General features: G+C 37.8%; 1 protein-coding gene across 14 annotated transcripts in view; it reads right to left on the bottom strand.

Moving 5' to 3' along the window:
* Nucleotides 1-23733, bottom strand: part of ZBTB20 (zinc finger and BTB domain containing 20) — a 726721-nt gene that overhangs the window by 388866 nt on the left and 314122 nt on the right. For 2 of the 14 annotated variants that reach the window (XM_081138877.1, XM_081138869.1), the window contains exon 1: nt 16104-16177. The exons of 10 other annotated variants lie outside the window; for them this stretch is intronic. The gene's annotated coding sequence lies outside the window, so the exon portion shown is untranslated. 2 more of the 14 variants (XM_081138871.1, XM_081138862.1) reach the window with 2 other exon arrangements.

The following is a 23733-nucleotide window of genomic DNA, read 5'->3' as shown; positions in this document are numbered from 1 at the left end:
TTCCTATGGTTACCACCATGGAACATGTTAAAATCTCAGTAGGGACTCTGTTTCAACTTTTCCTTTCAAAACACAGTGAAAAAGCTTAATGGAAAAAAATGTCCTTCCTATCTCCATGCCAGGCACAGTGTAAGATCCACAAACTTAAAAGCCAGGCAAATAGTCTTTTATGTGCCCCAAAGCTCGGCAAGTGACCTAGTGCTACAAAAATTCCCAAATAGGCATGTGACCTGACTAATGTGTGCTGTAAGATGAGTCAAGGAAAATGGAACCATCTGTACTTTTATTGGGCAGTCAAATAATTCCTTTCTGTCCATCCAAAGACATAATTTGTATACTTTAAAGGCAATATAAGAGGAATTATTTCAAAAAAGATCTATTTTAAAAATTGACAATATAAAGTGATCTAAAAAGTATAAGCTAGTAAACATAGGCAAATGGGCTTAGAAAACCATGGCTGCCTTAAGGAATAGTGACTGCTCATCTGTGCACTAAGGCTTCTTCAGGGCTTATAGGAGGAAATGAAGGGAAATAATAAGCTGCAACAATCTTCATGAAGTGGGGTGGGGACACCCTTCCTCCTCCGTGATGAAAGCTACCAATGATTGAACTCTTAGAATGGTGATGGCAGAAAAATAGCAATTGACTGAGGAGCCATGCTAGTTTTTGTAGATGTTTACAAAGCTTTGCCATCTGTTTCTTAATCCTATATGTCAACCAGACATCCTACCTCCATTACCCCCTATGGGAATTTCAGTGGGGTGGTGCTATTTTTCAAGTTTTCAATCTTAATGGGAAGAAGGAGGGCAGAGTAGCAATAAAAATTGGTAAACCATGGTGATACATGTTGAGTCTGTCAAAGACTGCACCTAAAAAATATGTCTATCTAGGAAGGGCAAGGGCAAGTCGGAACTGAGCGGGACACTGTGGATAAGGGGACAGACAAGCATCTACAGAGAATCTCAGGATACTTGCCCTCCGCCTCACAAGTGAAAGTGCCCCACTCACTTTACAGATAAGGAAGCCAAATGTACATGACAACAGGAGCAGCAGCTAGCATGCAATAGAGCCACACTGCAAGCCAGGAACTACGTTAAACGTGGAAAGATATAATCTCATGTAGTTCTCACAAATACCCTACAAGGCAGGTGTTATTGTTGTATTTTACAAATGAGAAAACCACAGCTGAGAGAGATTAAATAACTTGTTCAGGGTGCACAGTTAAGTGGATGAGCCAAGATATAAACTCAGATATGTATGATTTCAAAATCCAGGCTCTTAACCAGTAGTAGGCCAGTAGTTCTTGACTCAGACTGTACATTAGAATCACCTGGGAAAAGCTACTGACGCTCATTCCTTACCCCTAGAACAATTAATCAGAATTTTCTGCGCATGGGCCCCAGACCTGGGTGTTTGTTTCATAGCTCCCTGGGCGATTCCAGCAAGCGGCCTGGGCTGCCAATCGCTGCACTATGCTGTCTGCCTCCCATGAAAGTCGGTAGACCTGTGCTAGGTAAGACAGCACACGAAACCAAGTGTCCTCAACTCTTTGCAGGGGCTTTTCCGCTGCCCCACCGTGTACTCCTTGCCCCGTTTGTTTGCCATGACTATCTGTAGAAGGAATATACATGTGGGAATTTTTACAAAGCACTGTCACAGGGGTATAGGTCACAAGTCCACCTAAGAGAACCTGTTCATACCTACCTACAGGCTGTGATGGACAAACACAAAGAAGGCTCACATTTATTACTCTCATTCCCACAAGGGAAGTAAAGGCTGGCCTTAAAAGCCCTTCGTACCAAAGCTAACCACTAACATTTGGAATGGCCTGCTCCTCTCCTTTCCCAAATCCAGTAAGAGTAGTTACAAGATCCAAGGGGAGAAAGATCCAATTCCCACTCCTTTACAATAGTATTTTACTCAGGATCTCAAGGGAACCAAAGTCATTCAAAGCATAAAAGCAGTAGAAGGAAAAAATGTGGGTAGTAGAAAGACCGTAAGGTTTTATCTGAGATGCCCTAGGTTTCCATCTGCACTCTGCCACTTTACTGCCACGACTGAGGCCACTGTCAGCCTGTTTCCTTTTCTGTACTTAAGCCACATCTCTCTTACTGCAGTGACTTTAAAAGTGTCCTACCCACCAGCATTACCTGGAAACTTGTTAGAAATGCAAATTAACAGTCTCTACCCTAGACTCAGAATCAGAAACTCTGGGGTGGGGCCCAGCAATCTGTGTTGTAACAAATCCACCAAGTGACCGCTCATCTCCAGATGATTCCAATGGACCTGCTTAGTTAAAGTTGTTGTCTAAGGATATAAGGAGCTTGGGCATAGAATAGTTTTTGTTACCATCTGCTTAAGTCAAAATCTAAAATTCTCAAAATAATGTTTTAGCCTACATCAGTTAGATTAATAACCTCATTTCTAAATTTTACTTTGAATGTGTAGACGAGGCACAAGTCAACCAGAGGTTATGCAATTAGCTTGGAGTCAAAGAGAAAGTGAGGAGTAAAGCTGAGAAGGAAACCCCAGAGTGAACTTGATTTTAATTCAGTCAAACTGTTAAGGTACCAACCACGCACTTTCATCTATAATCACAATGAACCTTTTTATAAACAAGTCTCTATCTTCTTAGCCTAAAAGATATAACAGTGACTTTTTGGATTTTAAAAAGAACTGACTTACATAATTCTGAGCTACAGGCAGCTCAAGAAGCAATAAGAAATTACAAGCTTTCTACAGTGAGTAGATGCAATTGCCCAGGAGTCTCTATATGTGAGGTGCAGACAGTACTCCCCTTGCTCACCTCACATTTCTGAGTATTGCAACGGTGGAAATCATGATAAATAAGTGTGCAGACATTGTGCTTTCACTATATATATATGTGTGCGTGTGTGTATACACACATATATTTATGTAATATTATTATCTGGATACTATAAAATATAAACTGGATTTTAGGAGATGCTTGGGGACTTTTTCTCCACCCTCCTGTCAGCAGCACTCGATCTTTTTACTGTAATTTAGCTGAAATAGCTGCTAAGACCCTTGATACTTTTACATGAAGGGTGCAGAAAAACAAAGAGCGAGGGAATGGGTTGCTAATGAAATTCTCTGATTGTAGAAAGCACTTTGGAATGATCAGGTGGTAAATAATCATAAGAGGAAATAACATAAAGTGCCTGGATGCTACTGCAATAGTCATTCTATAAATGCAGAAGAGACCAGACATGAATAGAATTTTCATTTTATGCAGCCGCTGTGTGTATATAGAATATACAGTTGCTAGTATTTCAATAACACTGGTAAAATATTGCTCAAAATCTGTTCTTGGTATCTTACCACTTTAAAAGGCATCATATAGGAACACCCAATTGTTCTAGTAAAATGGAGACTGTATGCAAAGAGGCTAGAGAAAAGAGCTTTTTTGTACACATGAGAAAAAGAAAGAGCTCGAATAACAGGAGAGAATGAAGAGGAGAAAATACCAACACTATTAGAAGAGCTAAGGAGATGCACACGAAGGTGAGCTCTGAGAAACATGAGGAACAGATCACTCTGTTAATGTGTGGCAGAGGAACTGCAATGAAGATACACGGTCACACACCCAAAATACAGACATATGCATTTTCTCTTTGCTAGGCTATTTTTATAGCGGTGGCTGTTTTTAAATGGAATCAGGGAGAAAGGAGTGAGAAGCATGGTTTTTCTATTGTTGTTTCTGGTGCTGTTTACTTTGCCTGTAACTCTAACAGCAACTCCATACCCGATTCTTCCAGGACCTCAGTGCTTATCATGAATTTGCCTTCAATTTGCTTGTTTCCTCTCCCTTGGTACTTGTTCACATTCCAGTGCCCATTCGTCAAGTATACTAGTTCATGGTTACTCTACTTTTGAAGAGATGGAGAAGATGCAAAGAGTTGGGAACATTCTCTTCATCAGAGGGGAAGAGTCTGATCAGGATTCTAAGAGAGCAGAGACCTTAATAAAAATACCACTATCCAAACAATACTGAGCACTGAAGGCTGAATCAGACAAAATTCTCTCCCTCCCTTTGTGGAATAAAAGATTACTTTATACTGTATTAATTTTGATAAGCATTGGTAAGGGGGAAAGTCACTGTTATTCTAATAATTTTTTTAAACACGTAAAAAAAAGATTGTTTTTAGGAACTTTTCTATCCACGATCATTAAAAAGCAGGACTGGACCTGCGCATCCATACAGCTATATTTCAGAGTGTCTCAAATTTCCAACTTGGAAGAAGACACAACCTTTCTCAGAGAAATCAACTCTGCATATTCACAAAACTTTCACTTATTTCTACAATAGGAAAATGGAGAGATAAGTTACAACATAAGAAAGTAGTAGTAATAATATTAGTAACAATGATATTAATACCAATACTTTGGATTCCAGAGCATGATTTATCCCAAAGATTCACCTGTTGTAAGGGAGACTCCAGGGCAAGGAGGTCATTAAGGCTATATTTCTATCTTCAGGATTCAGCCAAAGTCAGACTCTCTGGAAAGCTGTAAATGCTCTCAGAACAGACTTTAGCAGTGAGATTGGAATGAACGCTGGGACCGTGGCATAAAAGCATCTCCCTGTCCCTTGTTCTAAAAGTTAACTATTAAACCATATGTTGTTCATCCTGATTTGGTTTATTCAGTTCTGGAAACAAGGACATACTGATCAGATTGCCCTGGGCCATTGAGAACCTACTGAAGCCTTGGTGAAGACAGTGTCCTTCCCACCAACCTTACCCAAAGGGCTTCTTTATCAGACTGTCAATCCCGTTACTGGTGATGGATGGAAAATATCTTCTTTGAAGAACTCGTACTTTCTTTCCCTGGGTTTTCTGGTTTTGGTACACTCAATAGTTTTAAGTGCCCAATCTCCTCCCCCAACCCCTCAATTCCCTTCTTCTACTCTAGTTTATTCTTTTAATTATTTACAGACTTGCTTGTCTGGACACTTTGTTCTAGTAGAAGTTAGCTGGTTTTTTTCAACACCTTTTGGTGGAATGCAATAATAGATACATAGAGAGGGAACTGGTCTTTAAGGTATTTTTAGGTTGCATCTGTGACAGATAGAGATCTTTTCCTTTTATTGATTTTTCCTGTGTACTGTCCACTCTACAGCTTGAAATGGCTACAGCAGTGTTTGAAAAATTGGTTGTTAGTCACTGTTCAAATCATTTTTCAAAGCAGTTCTTGCAAGCCCCATTTCACTCTCTGTTTTAAGGAGGTTTTTGCTAGGGCTGGTTTCATTTTCTTTGTGGAGTCATGCTGGCAGAGAAACACAGTCTAGAACATTGCTTTTAAATGCGGTATGATTGGGATTATAACCATATTGAATCTGTATTCAAAATTTATTAGATCGAGCCATGTGCAGCTAAAAAGAAAAAGAGGTCATAAGTCTTAAATGCTTCATAAACAGGAACACCAAAGAATGCAAATGTTAAAATTCACCAAGCACAACGTGGCATCACACTGTTGGAAAGATTTTCTCATGTCCAACATTCACAGTGAAGAGGGAAGGTGGGTATTTACATGCAGGATTTTCCTTCATATTTTTGCTAATGAGCCTCTGTGAATATGCCTTAATATCTACATAATTTACATTTGTGAAAAGAATACACTCTGTAGGTTACAAACAGCATGATAGGAAGTCCATTTTTAAATACATCTAAGAACAGCAAACTTTCCAGTGATAATCATCTAGAACTCTTAATTTTTACTTGTATTTCCAGGACTCAATAATTCAGAGAGGAAAAAAGAGTTGAAGAAATTTGAGATTAAGAGAAAGGGTGAATATAGCTAATGGTATTCAGATTTTAAGAAAATGGCAATATTTATTTAAAAAACAGGATTTCGGGCCAAGTTCTACAGTGATTTTTTTGATAAATACACAATAAAACTTTCTGAGTCTTCAAAAAGTGAAAGAGGGAAAAGTCTACCCATTTTAAATTTAGAGTAATAACTTCATGAAGATACATAACAAAATTGGCAATGGACAGGCTCTGAAAGAAACTGAACGTTTGTTGCGAACAGAGGAAGGGTGAGCAGGAAGGATGCAGCTCAGGAAAAAGACTCATTATGTGTAATTCAAAACCCAACATCATACAGTAAAGTTTTTATAATTTTTTTCAGGAGAATATTTGAAGAAATATGGTTCCAGTACTTTTTGTTGTTGTTTCTTTTCTTTTATCTTTCTTTTTTAATATAGCTAGAATCTCACTCTAACTTCTAGGGAAATTTCAGGAGCATCTCTTAGAGGTTCTGAACCAACTTAAGTGGTTGGGGAAAAGTGATAAAGCCAATCCACACTAACCCCCAAATCCTTGCTCAAAGCAAGGTCCAACTGCACAAGGGCATATTGGAAATCCAGGCCTGAGGACTGCCCTAGAAAATAAACATCCTTGATATGAAGGCTACTCCTACCACCACTCTACTCTGTGAAAATTGTGGCTAACTATACACCTCTACTTTTGGTGAGCTTGAGGAAAAGACAATGTGTTGTTTTCTTGGTGTGTATTTTTCAAAATGTTAAACTGTGAAGTTCTATGTAAAAGGAAAGCGATGCTAGTATCTCATAAGAGAAACACAAAGATTGATGAGGAATAGATTGAAAACATATTGTGTTTGCTTTGTAAATGTACTGATTACTACCATTAATACTAAGTGTTCAGAAATTTGGTGAAGACGTCTCCAGAATATGTTTGATGAAAATAATCAGCAAATTTTAATTTTGGAGAAAAAGACTAGGACAAGTCACAGGAGGCTTTTGATGGAAAGTCAGAAACCCTTGTCTAAAATGGAACCCACTGTGAGTTCCATTTTATTCTGAACTGGTAATAACCTGTCTCCTGAAACCGAAGGGAGCAGTAAAGAAAGCTGTCTACACTCGTGTGCGTCACCCTTCTGGAGATTTAATGAATCCATAGCCTTGGGTTCTTATTTCTACAAAAATAACACAGTAAATCTTATCACTTTGTCCGCTCTGATGAAATTGGTTATGCCTCCAATGAAATGATATGACAAACTTCTTTCCCATTACCAATAATGTAAATAAAGAACCAAACACAGCATGCAGTAATGAAGAAAGGACGAGTTTTAGTCTTAGAACCTTACATTTGTATCTCTTCCCACCCCTTAACAAGTCATTTAAACTCTCTAGGTCAAAGTTTTCTCATCCATTAAATGAAGATAATGGTAACTATCTCACCGGATTGTTTCAAATATTAAATGTAAAATGGTGGGTGCAGAGAGAGGTCACTCCATAAATGGCAGCCAAATCACTGCCCGCAGTGAAATCCAGATAAAACACATTTAGCCAGGACAGTTGCTCTGTGAGGTAGGTCTGTTAACCATGCTACAAAATCCATTAAGTCGAAATAATTTGGTCATTTTAACAATACTCTTTAGAAGTTTTTAATGACATTTCCCAAAACACAAGCTAGTTTATGGTTATATGGAATTCCTGTATTTAAAAGGGAGCTTTACTGAGTTCATAAAATAGTGTATCTAGTCTTGTTCCCCAAATCCAGGATCAAAAAGACCTTCCACCGTCAAGGATAAGAAAGAGTGACATTTAGAAAACCAGATGTTAAATAACTACAGTAGGAAATGCATATAGGTTTTCAGGATGACAGGAAGTGCCCCAACTCACAGCAACATAGAGAACTGTGCCCTGTAGAAACATCCTGCAGATGAAAACCGAAGGGCTTTAACCACTAGAGAGAAATGGAGGACTAGAGAGCAGTATAAAGCCCTAAAAGACTGGAGATTAAAAAGTGATCAAAACCTACTCTAAGGTGAGAGGCAAAAAAAGATTCAAGAATACACATCTGTGGGAAGAAAATCACTGAGAGCCAAATTCCTAGGGCCTGAAGAGTATTCAGGAATAAAATCCTTACGTGGTATGATCCAAGGTGGGGCCAGCTTCAGAAAATACAAATATTGATGGGTTAAATCAGGACTGAGGAAAATATAAAGCCAAATATGGGCAGCTCTAAGGGGAAAAAATAGGCAGCTTGGGACTCAACTGTCATCACAATTCATTTGTGTTTCACATCCCACTGTTTGTGACATTAACAGAATTTGGAATTTAGCAATGAACTATTTTTGTATTGTGAATCTCTGCAACCATTTTCCATATGTAGCTACCACTGCAATTAGAAATAATAGCCTTTTTGATCTTTAGAAAACTTCCAATTAATACTATTCAAATTTGGGGCCACTTAAGAGTTTCTCAAGTTAATTCACTTTTTTTACCATTGGAAGTGCAGTGTTACCCTTGCTCTTTATTTGAATAAAATCTAAATTATTTGACTATTTTAGTAACAAGTCCATTGGTGGTGTTTGCTTTTATTGTCATTTTTCAAAATATAGTTTTAGATTTTTGAATTCTATTTTCATTTAACTAGAATAACTAAAGCAAATCTTTTTGTGAAGGCATTTAAATAAGAAAAATTTACACACAGAATTCCTATTGTGTTAAACACTAAGCAAGGCAATTTTAAGTATTAATAGTATTTATATATTAATATATATGAGTCATATATATACTATATATAATGAGCTTATGTTCATTGTACACATGGCTTTTATGTATTATTCTTGTTAATGCTGTTAGTGAATATCACTTATTGAGTGCCTTTTATGTTTCAAGAACTCTTCAATGCACTATGCACACATACCATTCAATGCAGCCATTATTGCTCCGTTTTCCATTTGAGGACTTAGACACTAAAGACAGCATGTCCATGATCATATAGTAATTTGTAAATACAGAAGCGATAACCAAATACATGGCTGTGCAACTAGAGAGTCTACGTTATTTTCACTCTATAGTTCGCCTTGCCTTTCATATTGAGGCAAGCCTACAGTTTTAAAAGTTAACGTAATGTGTCGTCAAGTTCCACACAATTGCTCTTTTCCTAATATGTTGTCAGTCCATTGAATCAACATTCTCTTCAAATCGTTTACATTTCTACAGAATATCTGCACTGATGTTTACATACCTTTTCTTATAAAATGTAATTCAGAACTAAGCAATTCTTTAAGCACCTACTATGTGGCACCTGTTGGGCTACATATTTGTTCACGATCATGCTAACATACAGAACTTGACAATGTGGAATCCTCTCCTTCCTGAAGATGCCTCTTTAGGTAAAATTGTATTTCTACTCATTTTTAGTCACTGATGGTATAAAGAAATGTAGCGCTATGTGAAAAGCATTAGGGATTTGGGTTTAAAAATTCCTTTTAATGAAACAAACCTAGTTAGTCACAAATTGTTGAAACAAAATCTGTAACGTGAAGGGCATTTCGGGCAGATGTAAACATCATTTCTACCTAGAAACAGAAAATTAGTCTGCATAATGTCATTTATCTAGTGAGCTAAATTATATTATAATTTTCATCTATAAACTCAGATTCTTAATGTGTGTTGCAAAGATGATATCTCTGACCCACCCTCAGTAAGAAATGTGTGTTGAGTTGCTTGTCAGAAGTGATAATGGAGTGGCACTGGACAAAATATATTTTTGGCTAGCTTCCTTGGTAATGAAAATAACTGTAATAGTAATAGTAATAATAATAATCAGCATCAAAATAATGACAGCATTTATTAAATACTTTACTATGTGCCAAGTACTGTGATTACCACTTTACATGCATTACCTTACTCATTTTTCACAATATCATGAAGTATGTACTGTTGATAATCCAGTTTAACAGAGAAGAGTACTGAGACACAGAAAAGTCAGAAAGCCTGCCCAAGATCACACAGATACAGAAGCAGAGCCAATGAGTCTGACCCTCATGCAACACGAGGTGGGGGTTCTAGCAGGCTCGATGGTGTGAATGCAGAAGAGCACTGCATTTGTGTTCTGTCTACATAAACTAGGTTTGGGACCCAGCTGGCTTGTGAGTCCAAATCTGAAGACAGCTAATGAGAGTTAAGGTTTGAGCTGCTAATTCATACTGCCGCTAATTAAAATGCTCCTTTCTGAGAAGACAGTGTGTCTGGATAATCCTAGAATGTAGTACATGCTTAAGAAAAAGTCTGATGAGTGTTAACAACGGTTTCTCTAAGTGCTGAGTTAACAGGTGATTTCCATGGCCCACTCCCTTTAAAAATATATGTTGCCCTATTGTTTAAAATACTTTCACCGAAGGCACGTATTACTTAGGTGATCAGCTGAAAAATTAGAACTTTAAAAAATTCTTTTTGTTGTTTTTTTTTCTTATTAGGTCGTTAGTCTCAGTTAAAACAACTCCCTCTGAGAAACCTTTCCTGCTCCTCTATACTCTCTGATCTGTCCTAGGACAGCACAGTATGCCTTATTCTATTCTCCATGGAACCTTATCAAAGCCACATACTATTGTTCATTGTCTCCTCTACTTTATCTATAGTCCCTTGAAAACTGACTCCATAATTTATCTACCTCTTAGACCCACAGGAATCCTAAACTCTAGCATTCAATTTAAAACAAAACAAAGCACTGACCAACAAACAAACCACAACATACACACCAGAACAAGCAAAGAAAAAGAATGATCTTGTGGCTGACTGTGCACACTTTTTGGCCCTTTAAGATGGCTTGTTTCTCCCCTTACATTATGTATGGGTCACAGGTCTTCATGAAAAAGAGCTTCCAATGACAGAGGGTAGTCTGAATTGACTGATATGTTCCCCAGGAAAGTTTATTAATGCATCAAGGAATATATATATTTATACACACACACACATATATTATGCAGCAACATGGATATAATTGGAAGTAAGGGAGAAAGCAGTAGGCAATGTCTCCAAAATAAAGCTTATTGTATTTATATTACTTTACATATTATATTTAGTAATTTTATTCCCTCTCTACCCCTAATATGTTATATGCCCTAATATATTTTATACCTAATGTATATTATGAAAGTAGAAACTTTATTTTACTCACCACTGTATCCCTAGTTCCTAGAAGAGAGCATGGTACTAAATACTCAATAAATATGTATTGAAAAGAAGGGAAGGGAAAAAAAAAGGCATAGAAGTTCTTACAATATTCCTCATATTGTTCTGGAAATAATAGAAGGCGTGGGTGTCTCCAGTACTTTCCCAGGAAAACATGAAACACCAATGAAATTTCAAGCTCTCATCCTATTCCTTAGACCAGCAACCAAGTTCCTTCGTGCACAGTATGTCCCTTCTAGCCTGTCCAAACCCAATTTCTTGCACTGCTGAGACTTGGGAGCAGAGTACTAGGCAGAAGCAGCCCGAGACCCTCCCCGTTTCTCTCTCTCTCTCCCTCTCCTTTGCTCTCTCTAAAATCAATAAAAACATATATATATATTTTTTAAGAATACTGGTAACAAATCTCTCATTGATGATGAAAGTAATGAAATTAGAAGGTCCCATGATACATCCCATCCCAGTTGTGGCAGATACTGTCCTCTGGAGGGGAAAAAGGAGGACCCTATGAGGGTTTATTATGTTTTGAAGCTTCCAAACTGTAGCAGAGTCCTACTATATGAGGCTATCAATAAATGTATACCAATAAAATACAATGGAAATCTTGAGTTTCACTCAAGAGGAGATTATGTAGCCGTTCATCCTAGTTTGGGAGAAGATAATGCCCTAGTAATAAGAAATTATCCTAAACTATCAGCTTTTCTCAGACAAGAGTCTGACTTGTTCTTTTTCATCTTTGTATCTCCATCCCCAGCCCCCACATGACTTAGCACACAGTAGTTTTCAATAAATTAGAGCTAAAGAAATTAAAGAATGTTTTCTACAATGGTGAGATATGGCTTTAGGTTTCAAACACACTCAGAGTATTTTCCTAAGCTTGATTTTTCCAGTTTTATTAGCAGGCAATCATCAGTTATTATTGAACATGAATTTGTGTCTTGGTCAGTATTAATATAATTAATCCTCACCAACTGTGGCATGCAAATCCTACCATTTTATGTTCACATACTAGAAATTTTAAAGTCACAATCTTGAAAGAGTGGGTTTCAAACAAGTGTGCGTAACTAACCTGGGTAGCTTCCTAGACTACAGATGCCCTGGCTCTATCTTCAGAACTTCTAATTCAGAAATTCTGGAATGGGTCCAGGAATCTCCCTTTTGACAACCACCCTAGGTAATTCTGACACGGGTGATCCTTGGACTACTTACTATGGATTGGGCTATGAAAAGAAATCTTTATGCTTCACATTTTCAATGCGGAGAAAAGTCTAGCTTATTCAGTGTGACTTAACCATTAAAATTACGTGTGAAAAGACCATGCACTTTGCTAAGACTTTTGAAAATGAACCAAGAGAAGATGCAGGGGCAAGAAACTGTACATTTCCAGCCAGGAGGGGCTCTTTTTAAAATTTCACAAAGAATGCCCGGCCAGTGTTGCTCAGTGGTTGAGTGTCGACCCACGCACCAAGAGGTCGCTGGTTCAATGCCTGGTTAGGGTCAGGGCACATGCCCCGGTTTCAGGCTCGATCCCCAGCACGGGGCGTGCAGGAGGCAGCCAATCCAAGCTGATGTTTCTCTCTCATGGATGTTTCTATCTCTCTCTCCCTCTCCCTTCCTCTCTCTAAAAATATAAATAAAACATATATTTAAAATAAAAAATAAAACTTCACAAAGACTGACTGTGTTTAAAGTAAAAGTGGGAGAAGAATGGCAGCCGTGCAGCAATGTTTCACGAACAACTTAGGGAAGCAATGTTGATTCAACAGGTATATTTGATAAAATGTGTTTCAGTGGCTATTATAAAAGTGGATGCTTTCTAAATCTCTGATGTACTATAAAATATGTATGTATATATTTATAAGAAATAATTTTTAAAAATCCCTCTCTAACTTCCTATTTTTCATAGAATCTTGGCCTTGCCAATATCATTGCTTCGCCCACCCCCTGAAACTTATCCCCTGGGCCTGACAGTCTGCTCCTCCACATATGACCCAGGGAAGGTATTTTTTCTGCTTGGCCAGACCTTTAGGTCTCTGCAGCCTATAATTGTTTTCCATGGAAGTTGTCTCAGCACTGACTTCTCTAAAATCGGAGTCCGTCATTTTTCAAGAGTCCTAGTTAATGAATGATGGAAATTATTTTATTATTCTTACGAATGTTGTAAACTGCAAAACTTGTCATAATTTTCTCTTTGACTTGGCTGCAAGAAAGCTTAAAGGCAATGTATAGCCCTTGGCGGAATGTAGTTTGCGTGCTGACTTCGGTCCCGGCTCCATTTTCATATCCTTGCCCTTGTTTACTGTTTTGTTTTATTGTTTATCTTTCTTACCTACTTCAGATTCAAGTGTTTTACTGTATTATCTGTTTCTTTTTCTTTGTCAGCCATTTTAATTACCTTCTTAGAACAGTGTGGCTGAAAGAAATGAAAATAAAACAAAAAGTATGTGTGTGCATGTGTGTGGATTAGGTATATATCAAACACAACCAAAATAAAAAATAAAAACCAACCTCCTCAAATAATGGAGATATTTTGTAGTCTTTGGGCTATTAGACTCACTTGATTATTAGTAGGATTACAATTGAAAGAGGCATAAAATTAAATACCTCTATGACGAGACCCATATGAAACTGGACAAAGGTATTGTCAGCACCAGATCGTTATTCTGACATCCTTATGTTTTGAAAGCCAACTACAGCTGTGTTAAAAGCTGTGTGTTCAGTCTCTAGACTGACTGTACAAAAAAGTCCAGAGGCTTAATAAGCCAAAGTGTACAACTCTGAAATATTTCTTTTAAAAAATTATATGTAATAATATATGTACATATTACTTATATGTATTTTAAATATGTACATGCCTTTTTTTACTTAGAATCGTCAAACCAAACACTTCAGTCCTTTGCCTCCGTTATGATTCTCTTTTAATTAAATAATTTTCATTAAGCAACAAATAGTGATAGGTAATTTCAACACTGAAAGTTGATCAGGCTAGGTTTAGTTTATTCTCTGCATCTCTGCTGCTAATGACCCAGCTAGTCTAATTCTGGTTCTCATAAAACTCAGGTAAGTTAGAAGAACTGTAGCTGGGCACCTGACATCTTAACAATGATACTCATCTTGCTTTGTCTTTATCTGACCACTCTGGGCTGAAATATTATTATGTTTCAGACCTAAATATGATTTTTTTTGCTCTAGTGCGAATTTCTGGATCTCACATCCTTCCCGATACCAAAGGCACACAGCACCTCTCTATAACAATGCCAAGTGGTGCTCACTTTTGCTTTGTTTGTTCTGCCCCAGCATGGGCCACCAATAGCTGATCACACTTCCATTACGTCACAGTTGGATTACAGAAGTGCTTTTTGTCTGACCTCCGCATGTCTCTTGCAACTCATTTGTAGATAGTCCAGAGCAAGCAGCTGGACTTCATTTTTGTTCCAGCAGTCACCATTTTACAATGTTTCTCCAATTTGCTGCGAGTTTCACTATTGACAAGTAAATCCCAAACTCCGAAAGGTATTTAAATTTAGTGTGTCAAATAACAGAGGAAATATTGTCATTAACTTGCCATAGGTTTATGTCACTCAGCTACACTTTACTACTCATTCCCCATATATCAACAGGGCGTAATGATAGTATTCTACCACAGCGGACTAATGAAGTACTTAGCAAAAGTAAGTGGTTACAAAACACTTTTTAAAATCAAAGTGCTGTGTGTTTTTTAATCTTGCACAGAACTCTGGTTCAATTGTTGAGCCTTTCCAAGTCCTCATAATTTTGTGGTATTCATAATAAAGCAGGCAGATGGCTTAGTCTCCGAACATATGCTTTAAATGCCCCCTCTGCTATTTCAAAATAATGAACCAAATTGTGCCCTCAAATAGCCACCAGAAACTTTAAGGAGGCTGCCTCTTGAAATCTGAGGACAAAATGCTGTCCAGTGGGAATTAAACCTTAAAAAATATATTTTCTAAACTTTCCTATAAGTCCTAGTCTACATACTAAGGCAAACTATATTATTTTAGTAAAATAGGATAGAGTAAGGCAGAATCTTAACCAGCACAATACTGCAAGGTTCAAGAAATATACTAGAAGGTAAAATATAAAATTTTATATTTTAAAATTCTGATTCTCTAAAACCTAATGAGAGCCATCGGATTTAATTTCTGGGTGATTGCCAGATTTTCATTTTTATTATTATTCCTATCCCTATTACTATCATGTAGATGCTTTATTGTTAAAGCACTTTGCAATTATTAATTAATTTAGTTTAAATTATGTTTTTGCATTTGTTTTAAATCCATGTTATTCATAGTTATTACAACCCTAAAATGCTATTTCGCCAGCCAATTATTCTCATTTGAAAAACAGTTTGTTGTCGATGAAAGCACATTTTACAGGTTTGCACAGGATATGAAATTCATCCTCAGTGGATATATGTGTTTTGATAATGCTGTTCACATAATCTAGCTATACTTAGGAGAGTATCTCTGTTTCTTAATGTCTATATTGTATACATAGAATGAGACTTTATTTCTGTGCTTACTGTATTTTTATATACTTAAACTTGATTTGGAAAAGCCTGTAAACTAGTTTCACTTATCTCACAATATCTACAAAACTTAGCAGTCTGATCAACATTTCAGATAAAAAGATCACACAATTGACAATAAGGACACTTTGGTTGTTACAGAAGCCTGAAGTTTAAGTAACTACGTATTCCAAAACTGTAATGTCCCATTCAAAATTCTGAACAAGGACTAGCTTGGTGCTAATGTAAAACAGAATTTACTTTCAAAAATAAATGCAAGAGTTGTACCCAAATGTGTCTGCGACACTGTTAAGACAGGTCATTATTAACAAGGTCGAGAATAAACTCAAAAGCCTTAAATCAAACGATAATTTTATACATGTATCCACAAATATCTGAGCAAAGTTTATAACTAGTATTGGGGCACAACATTAACATATTCTTCTGCTGATAAAGACATAAAGTAACTCTGAGAAAACCCTCCCTCCTTCTCATTTCTCTAACTTTCACAACAAACGCAGCACTGAAACTAAATTCTCAGTCCACTTAGAAATACGCCGAGCAGTATTCCAATAAACAACAAATGGATTTTTAAAAACTCACCATATTAAAAATGTCCTCACCCTTCCCTTGCTTCCCCTTGCCCTTTCACTTTCCATGCACACACAATCACACTTACCTGCACAAGTCTGAAACATCAGTCTATGTATATTTTTTAAAATGCACTCTGTACCGATGCATTTTTCTGTTTCTTTCTAACCCTCGGGAATGTTAAGAATTTAGGAAGAGAGCCACAGCTTAAGAGAGCAATTATTTGCCAGTAAATACTCAATTTGCTTGTCCTGTGATTTTTCTTCTAACTTGAATATTCAATAATCCGTCCCTGACTGCGTCACGAGCACAAAAAGTCTTTTCTCCAAAGGAGAACACTTTCGCCAATCAACCTTCAGCCATGCCAGGGCACAGCTCGTCAGGGTGATTTGTTAGCTTTAATTAATAATTCCTCACGCTGGCCATTTTAACAAATAACGCAGTGAGCCTGGGACGCTGGATGCCTATGATTCAGGCAGATAAAACTACAGTGGAAAGGGGGTGGGGAGAGGGGTGTGGGGGGAAATTCAGATGCCGTTTATAAACACCTCTAATCATACTCTTTCAGCTTACAATATAAGGACACCTCTTCTGAATTACCACGCTATGCCCACCAATTTGTATTCAGATGGGAGCCATATGTTCCTCCACTTTATCTGCTAAGGCTTCCTCGGTGCCAACGCAGTCATCGGGCAGACAACATTTACAAAAGAGGTCTCTAGCCTCCAGATTGCAAAAGTTTACTGCAGGGTGAAGTTGAGAAATCAGAAATATACAGCACTTCTGAGTGAGCCTGAGTAACAGCCTAGAAACAGAGGTAAGAATTGGGAGTGTCAGGTTTACTCTTCTTAGCCTGCTGTCTGATACCGAGCATTTCATCTAGTCTTTTTTATTTATTTTTTTAAATCTCATACCTCATCTCAAAACAGATAACAATAATGGCTGACTTGTTCAGGCAGTCCACAGACATTTATTGAATCCAACTATATGCCAAGCACTGTATTAAACACTGGGAATTTTTTGAAAGTAAGACTTTTCCAGTTAACTGACACAATCCATGTATTTTTTCGAACATACAGATAATGTGCTTGAACAAAGCCACCAAACAGGTGGCACACGAATAAAAATAAAGATTCATAACACTATCTGTGTGGTTCAAGCAAGTAATCAGTACCAGAGAACACACTTGAGTTCATGTGCAAAAGTAATGCTCAAAGTGAAAACAAAGACTGCAAACAGATTAAACATTTTTTTTAATTAGTAAAATTTCCTGCAAAATGTCTAGAGCACAAGCACTTGGGGAACATGCTAATACTTGGGAAATTTTATTCATGTGCTTAATGTGTGTGTGCATGTGTGTGTGACTGCAAGTTCATTAGTTTATTGGAAACATATTTATTGAGCACCTACTCTCTAGTAGGAACGGAATAATACCAGGTATTAAGGGAAAAACAAAGCACAGCCTTTTGAGGAGCTCACAATTTAATCACTGGACTCTAAAAGAGAGCATACACATCCAAACAGAAAACTGTAATACTATATAGCAAGAGCAAAGACACAAATATGCCTAAAAGTATAAGGCAGAGCTCCTAGAAGTAATACATGGACTGTTTCTAAAGGCAGAGTTAGAACATTCTAAAGGCAGAGTAGGAAGAACATTCTAGGAAGAGGCAAACATTTGAACCCTTTCTAAAACTCTTACTAGAGTGAGATTACCATTTAGAAACTACGGTATTTAAAGTGTGATAATTTCAGATACCTAATGGTAAACATTTTTGGATTTTAAAATAAATTGCTTATAAATAAAAGGTTCCCCCAGACTAGAATACCTTGACATGATCAGAGAGGTATGCAGCCCCTCCAGGATGGGCACAAACAGTGACCAATGTATGTCTGTCTTGCTTTCAGTGTGTCTCAGTTGTCTTGGGCAAATAGAAAGCATTTGTGACACACGCTGTCTTTTTGCTTTTTACAGTCCATTTATCTTCTTTTGCTATATACATACTTGTACAGCTTCTGTTTTCATTGTACTGTAAGATAAATCATATCCGTATGACCATTAGGACGGGGAAAATCTATATCCATTTAGTGATCACACATACAACTCTAGCCAGAGAGTTCACTCTGCTTGGTACTAAGGTTGAAACGTTGAATCAAAGAAATGATACCTCCAATCAATCCCCCCAAAGGCGGCTCTTTCAGAGTCAGTAAATGCTCCTGCAATGCACACCCCCACAGAACCACATGCTATGGCAGCCCCCTTCCCCTTACGAAAACTGCACAGACTCTTAGAAGGTAATTCAAAATCTTCTACATCTTCAGAAGCAGCATGCGATAGTGGTTTAAAGGGGGGGGGGCGGACTTTGAGTCAGAAAGGCTCAGGTTTGAATCCTAGCTTGTCCACTTACTATCTGTATGTCCTTGGTCAAATTAATTAGGTTCTCTGAGGCCCAACTGTCTGATATCTAAACTGGCTTGTTGTGAAAATGAAAGCAGCAAATGTGTGTAAGGTACACAGCATAGAAACTAGCCCAGAAAAGGTACACAATATATGGTGTCTGAAGTATTCAGAGTTAAAGCTCATCACATACAACTAAGATTTACTATTTCTGGACCAAATGGCACATATATTATCTCAGCCTGCCTTAGACAATAAATGTAAATAAGTCTTAGCTAAAGCAAATTGCACTTGGTAGTCTGGTAGAATTGCCTTTGAGAATGTTAATAATATAGCTGAAATGGTTGTGTTTGTAGAAAACAGAGCTGACAGACAAAATAGAGATAGATGACACAGGAATTTACCAGTTAATAATAGAAAAAACCCTTACTTTTCCACGCGATTAATACAACATTACATTTTACTTAATGGAGATGGAAAAGCTTATTTGGAGCTCACTAGGAAAGCCACCACTCGCTCTCCTCAGATAATCCTCTGCTGCTAACTTTCCTAACTACCAGCTAACTACCAGCATCCTCCAACTCCAGGCTCTCGGATGCCCTCTTCGCACACTCTCCTCTCTCTTGACCTTAATTAAATGCAGCCATCTCCAGTTCTTGACCTAAAGTACGGAACAACGTTAGTGGAACGCACATTTAGTGATGTTGGCAAAGTCGGTTCTAGGTGAAATGGGGCATTTCTTCATGGAGGAGTCCCTGGGGGGGCTTTGAAAAGGCTCATTTCCTTGCATGTGCATGCGAAGTTTCTCCTTTGGGGATTCCTTCGGGAGGAGGGACTGCTTGTGCCCTCCATTACTGGCTCCTACTTCATTGCCTCTGGCTGAGATCAGGTTTGCATGGGAAACCAGAAGTTGAGTTAATGAGCATAGGGACTGTCCGAGCCATACTAACCTGGGTGGGACATCTTGGGCCGTCACAGCTTTCTAGAATCTGCTTATTTCCCAACAGCAAATCATAATTGGTAGGAAGGAAAAGTATGGAAGACGACTTCATGTACTTTTAGCCCGAAATACCTGTATTAGTAAGAACTTAGTAAACTTTTGGCCTGGTTAGGTCCCTGCTTCCTTATTAACTAATGGTCTCCAGCCTTATATAGGAAAATTTCCTCTTCTGGTTAAAAATGATGACAAGCAGAAGTTACTACAGAAACATTTCAAAGTAGATGCTATTTTTATAAACTTTTCCCAAATAAATTCCATGTACCAATTTCCAAACTCAGGCATTTTAACATACATATATTAATACTTAATTCCTAAGTGTTTTACTAAATGTTAACTAGATAATGCAGAAGAAACAAGGTCATGAAATTGCAGTTTCAAATTTAGATGCTGTCTAAACAAGAATTTTAGAAATCTAATATTCTGAAATGGTTAGGTGGTGATTGATACGTTGGGCTGCACTAGGTTGAGGTTAAAAACCTTAAATTTTCTCAAAAGTTCCCTGTCCCTTGAGGCATTCTTTCTCAGTGAAGGTCTCCAGCTTTCACAACTGTGAAAACTGGGATTTCTTGAAGGGGAAAAATGTTTCTTGTCAGAAAACCAGCCGTGGCTAGTTCACAGAGTGAAGCAGTGCAGGATCGTATCAGCTTTCCTGTGACCTTGCCTTATGATTTGCTACAAGTCATTTAACATCCCCATATGTCTCAGTTTTCTGTCCTTTTATCTATGATACCTAAATGGCATTAAGATAGTGTGGAGCAAGTTTCATATCACAGAGCATGTGCTAAAGCCCTAAATCCCACAGCATCCAAATGATACCACCAGTATCAAATTGGTAGAATGAGACTAACACCCAGTACCATATTAAAGAACATATTTAGCACCTCAGTGTCTCTACTTTTTCAGCTATAAAATGGGTATGGTTATGTTTACATTTTTTATCAAATAGTGAGTATATTAAAATGCAGATACTACTGCAAAATCTATTAAAATTTTTCAACAAAAATTTTATGCGATGTAAAAAAATTTGGCCAATATAATCAAGCCACTAAAGTTGATGATTTTCAAATATAGTAGAGGAATTGGTTTTAAAATATTGAGGCATGAGATGAAGTAAATATTTCCAAGTATATTCAGATACTTATGAAAAAAGACTATTAAAAGACAGGGGACAATCCTGCCTTTTATTTGTATTGCTGGCTGCATTTTAGGGTGGATCCAAGACCCCAGTAATGAGAAAACAAAATCAGGAAATACGATTTTTAGCAGACTGTTGCGTGATATAGAAACTAAAGTGTATTCACTAATGGGTGGCAGAAATGTTACACGTGTACTTTTAGAACCGGAACTAATCAAGCAGCTTTTCATACTTGGCAGAGTTGTGTTCCTGAAGTGTCACCTCACTTCAGAGGTGACACCTCTCATTTTTTTGTTCTATTGTGCCAGGTGGGAGTAATGACCAAAGGGGAGGGGCAAAACAAACATGGGCACTCACTCTGGCAGGAGCCACTCAAAAGGATCAAAGAGCCGATTTGACTGCGCCTGCCAAAATGGAACCACAGTGGGTGGCTCATCAGCATGGTGCCCTGAGAGCCACATGGGCCACTCCTAGTAGGTCAGCACCCTCATCCTACTCAGGAGGACTACCTGAAAGGAACTAAATGTGCACATTTCCTTACCCACTCACACCATTTGATTTCAACACAATTCTGTACTAGTATTATGGTTATTGAATGATTTCAGTTTGATAGACACTATACAAGTCACACAAAAGCATAGTTCCTATCTACTCAAATTTCATACCTTACAGGATTATAAGGAGAACTCTGATTTCCCTACCTTGATGAGTAAAATCTGGGGCAACTAACAGATAAGATAATTCAATTTCTAATATTTTTATCAAATGTATTTCTTTAGTGTTAATATCTGTCATGGGAAAATAAGACATTAATACCTCAATTATCATCATTCTCCAATGTCCTAATAGGCCAATCTTGATTTAACATGGTCAAGAATCCAGAAAAGAGAAAATATAGTCCTTGGGAAACAAAGCTTCCAAAAAGTACATGCAATTGCCCAAACTCATCTTTATTTATCAGTGGGACTTTAACTGGGAACCAATATATTCTTCTTTAATGCACAATAACATCAGTTACTTGGACCACCCCTTCATGTTAGATGAGAAGATGGGACACTCCAAAAAAAAATCACAATGACAACTATATGAAATAACCTGCATTTCTGAATGACAAGGAGGCACAGTGGATAGGGGAGGGATGAAGTATCCAAGGCTGAGAACTACATACAGCTTACAGACATGTCCATAACTAAGTCCCCCAGAAATCAGTATGGTAGAGTTCTAAACAAAAAATAATGTTCATAATTTTTATGGTTTGAATTGTGTTCCCTCAAAATTCATATGTTGAAGTTCTATCCCCCAGTACTTCAGACTGGGGCCTTATCTGGAAATAGGGTCATTGCAGGTATAATTAGATAAGATGGACTCATACTGGAATAGGATGGGCACCTAATCCAATGTAACTCTGTCCTTATAAAAAGCGAGGATTTGCACACAGACAGGAACATAGGGAGAATACTATGTGAAGGTGAAGGCAGAGATCAGGGAGATACCTCTACCAGCCACAGAACACCAAGATTGCCAGTGAACCATCAGAAGTTAGATGAGAGGCATGGAACATAGTCAGTCTTACATCCCTCAAAAGAAACCAACCTTGTGACACCTTGATCTCTGACACAATACATTCTGTTGTTTAAGCACCCGGTTTGTGGTCCTTTGTTATAGCAGCGCTAGAAAACTAGCACAATAATGTAAAGTTTAAATCATGTTCAGAATACTTTAAGAGGCTTCACTGCAGAAAAAGTATCATTAATATGCTTTAAATAAATAAGCCAGTTGAGGTTTGAGTGGCATCTAGGAGACATCAAAGAAAGAGTCCACAACCTCTAAGTAGCATTTTGACTAGCAAAGTTGATAAATGTGAATTTATTTTTAATTGTTTAAAATACAGAGCCTAATGAGTGTGGAATAGTTACCAAGAGAAATTATTGGTAGAAAAGAGGCTGCCTATGTAGAAAAGAACTATTAAGGAATGGAGTTTTAGCCCAGCCAGGCGTGGCTCAGCGGTTGAGCTTCGACCTAGGATCCAGGCGATCGGGGTTCGATTCCCGGCCGGGGCACATGCCCGGGTTGCGGGCTCGAGGCAGCTGATCAATGACTCTCTCATCATTGATGTTTCTATCTCTCTCTCCCTCTCCTTCCCTCTCTCTGAAATCAATAAAGATATATTTAAAAAAGAAATGGAATTTTAGTCTAGATCAGGGGCTGGGAACCTTTTTTCTGCCAAGGGCCATTTGGATACTTATAACAGCACTCGAGAGCCACACAAAACTACCAACAAAAATTACAAAAATTAGCTATGAAAAAAACTCCTAGATTTATTGAATTTCAAGTCCTGCTTGCAGTTGCCTTGGCAGGGCCAGACCAAATGATTTATCGGACCTTATAAGGTCCGGACGTTCCCCATCCCTGGTCTAAATCAAAATTCAGCGGCACCCACCTAGATGAGAAGTTACAGAGGATTCTGAGTGTGGGGAATTCTGGGGGAAAGTAAGTAAACTGAGGCAAAGCAAGGGTAAGAGGAAAGGTGTGGAAACAGTAGAAGAGGCAATATGAGAAGGTAGCTGGTATTGAGAGTGAAACAATCTGAAATGGGCACAGAAAATAATGAGTGTGCAGGCTCTAAGAAAGATAAGACTAGAGACAAGAGAGGCTAGCATTCCTGTATTCTGAACGAGAGCAAAGTAAAAACACCTAGTGCAAGAATCTCTCTTTAAAACTAGTGCTTTGAATGCTTTTGTGTGAAAAAGAAAGACTGTACCTTGGTTTTTCTTTGGAAGGATTCAATAGCAGAATGGAAACTTTTTCTCCTTAAGTGAAAGCTAAGCAGTTATGGCAGGTAGGTCAAGGAAGAAATACTTCATGCAACAGGAAGCTGTAACTTTACACAATGTGTTCCCTGGAGAAGTTAAACAAAAAATAGCCCCATAAAGTTTGTTTGTTGTATTAAATAGCTTTAAAATCCTACCTCTCCTAATCGTTCTCAACATTTTATTCAGCCAATTATCAACTTAATCTGTGGAAAGAAAAATCAACTTGACTTTTTGACAGCCAAGTCAATCCAGATGGGAAATTCAAATCCTACAAGAACAGGGCATAGGGGAAACTG

This window comes from Miniopterus schreibersii (genome assembly GCF_964146895.1).
Source record: "Miniopterus schreibersii genome assembly, chromosome: 5".
Taxonomy (NCBI): domain Eukaryota; kingdom Metazoa; phylum Chordata; class Mammalia; order Chiroptera; family Miniopteridae; genus Miniopterus; species Miniopterus schreibersii.
The sequence above is the reverse complement of the archived record's forward strand: the minus strand, read 5'-3'. Positions and strand labels throughout refer to the sequence as shown.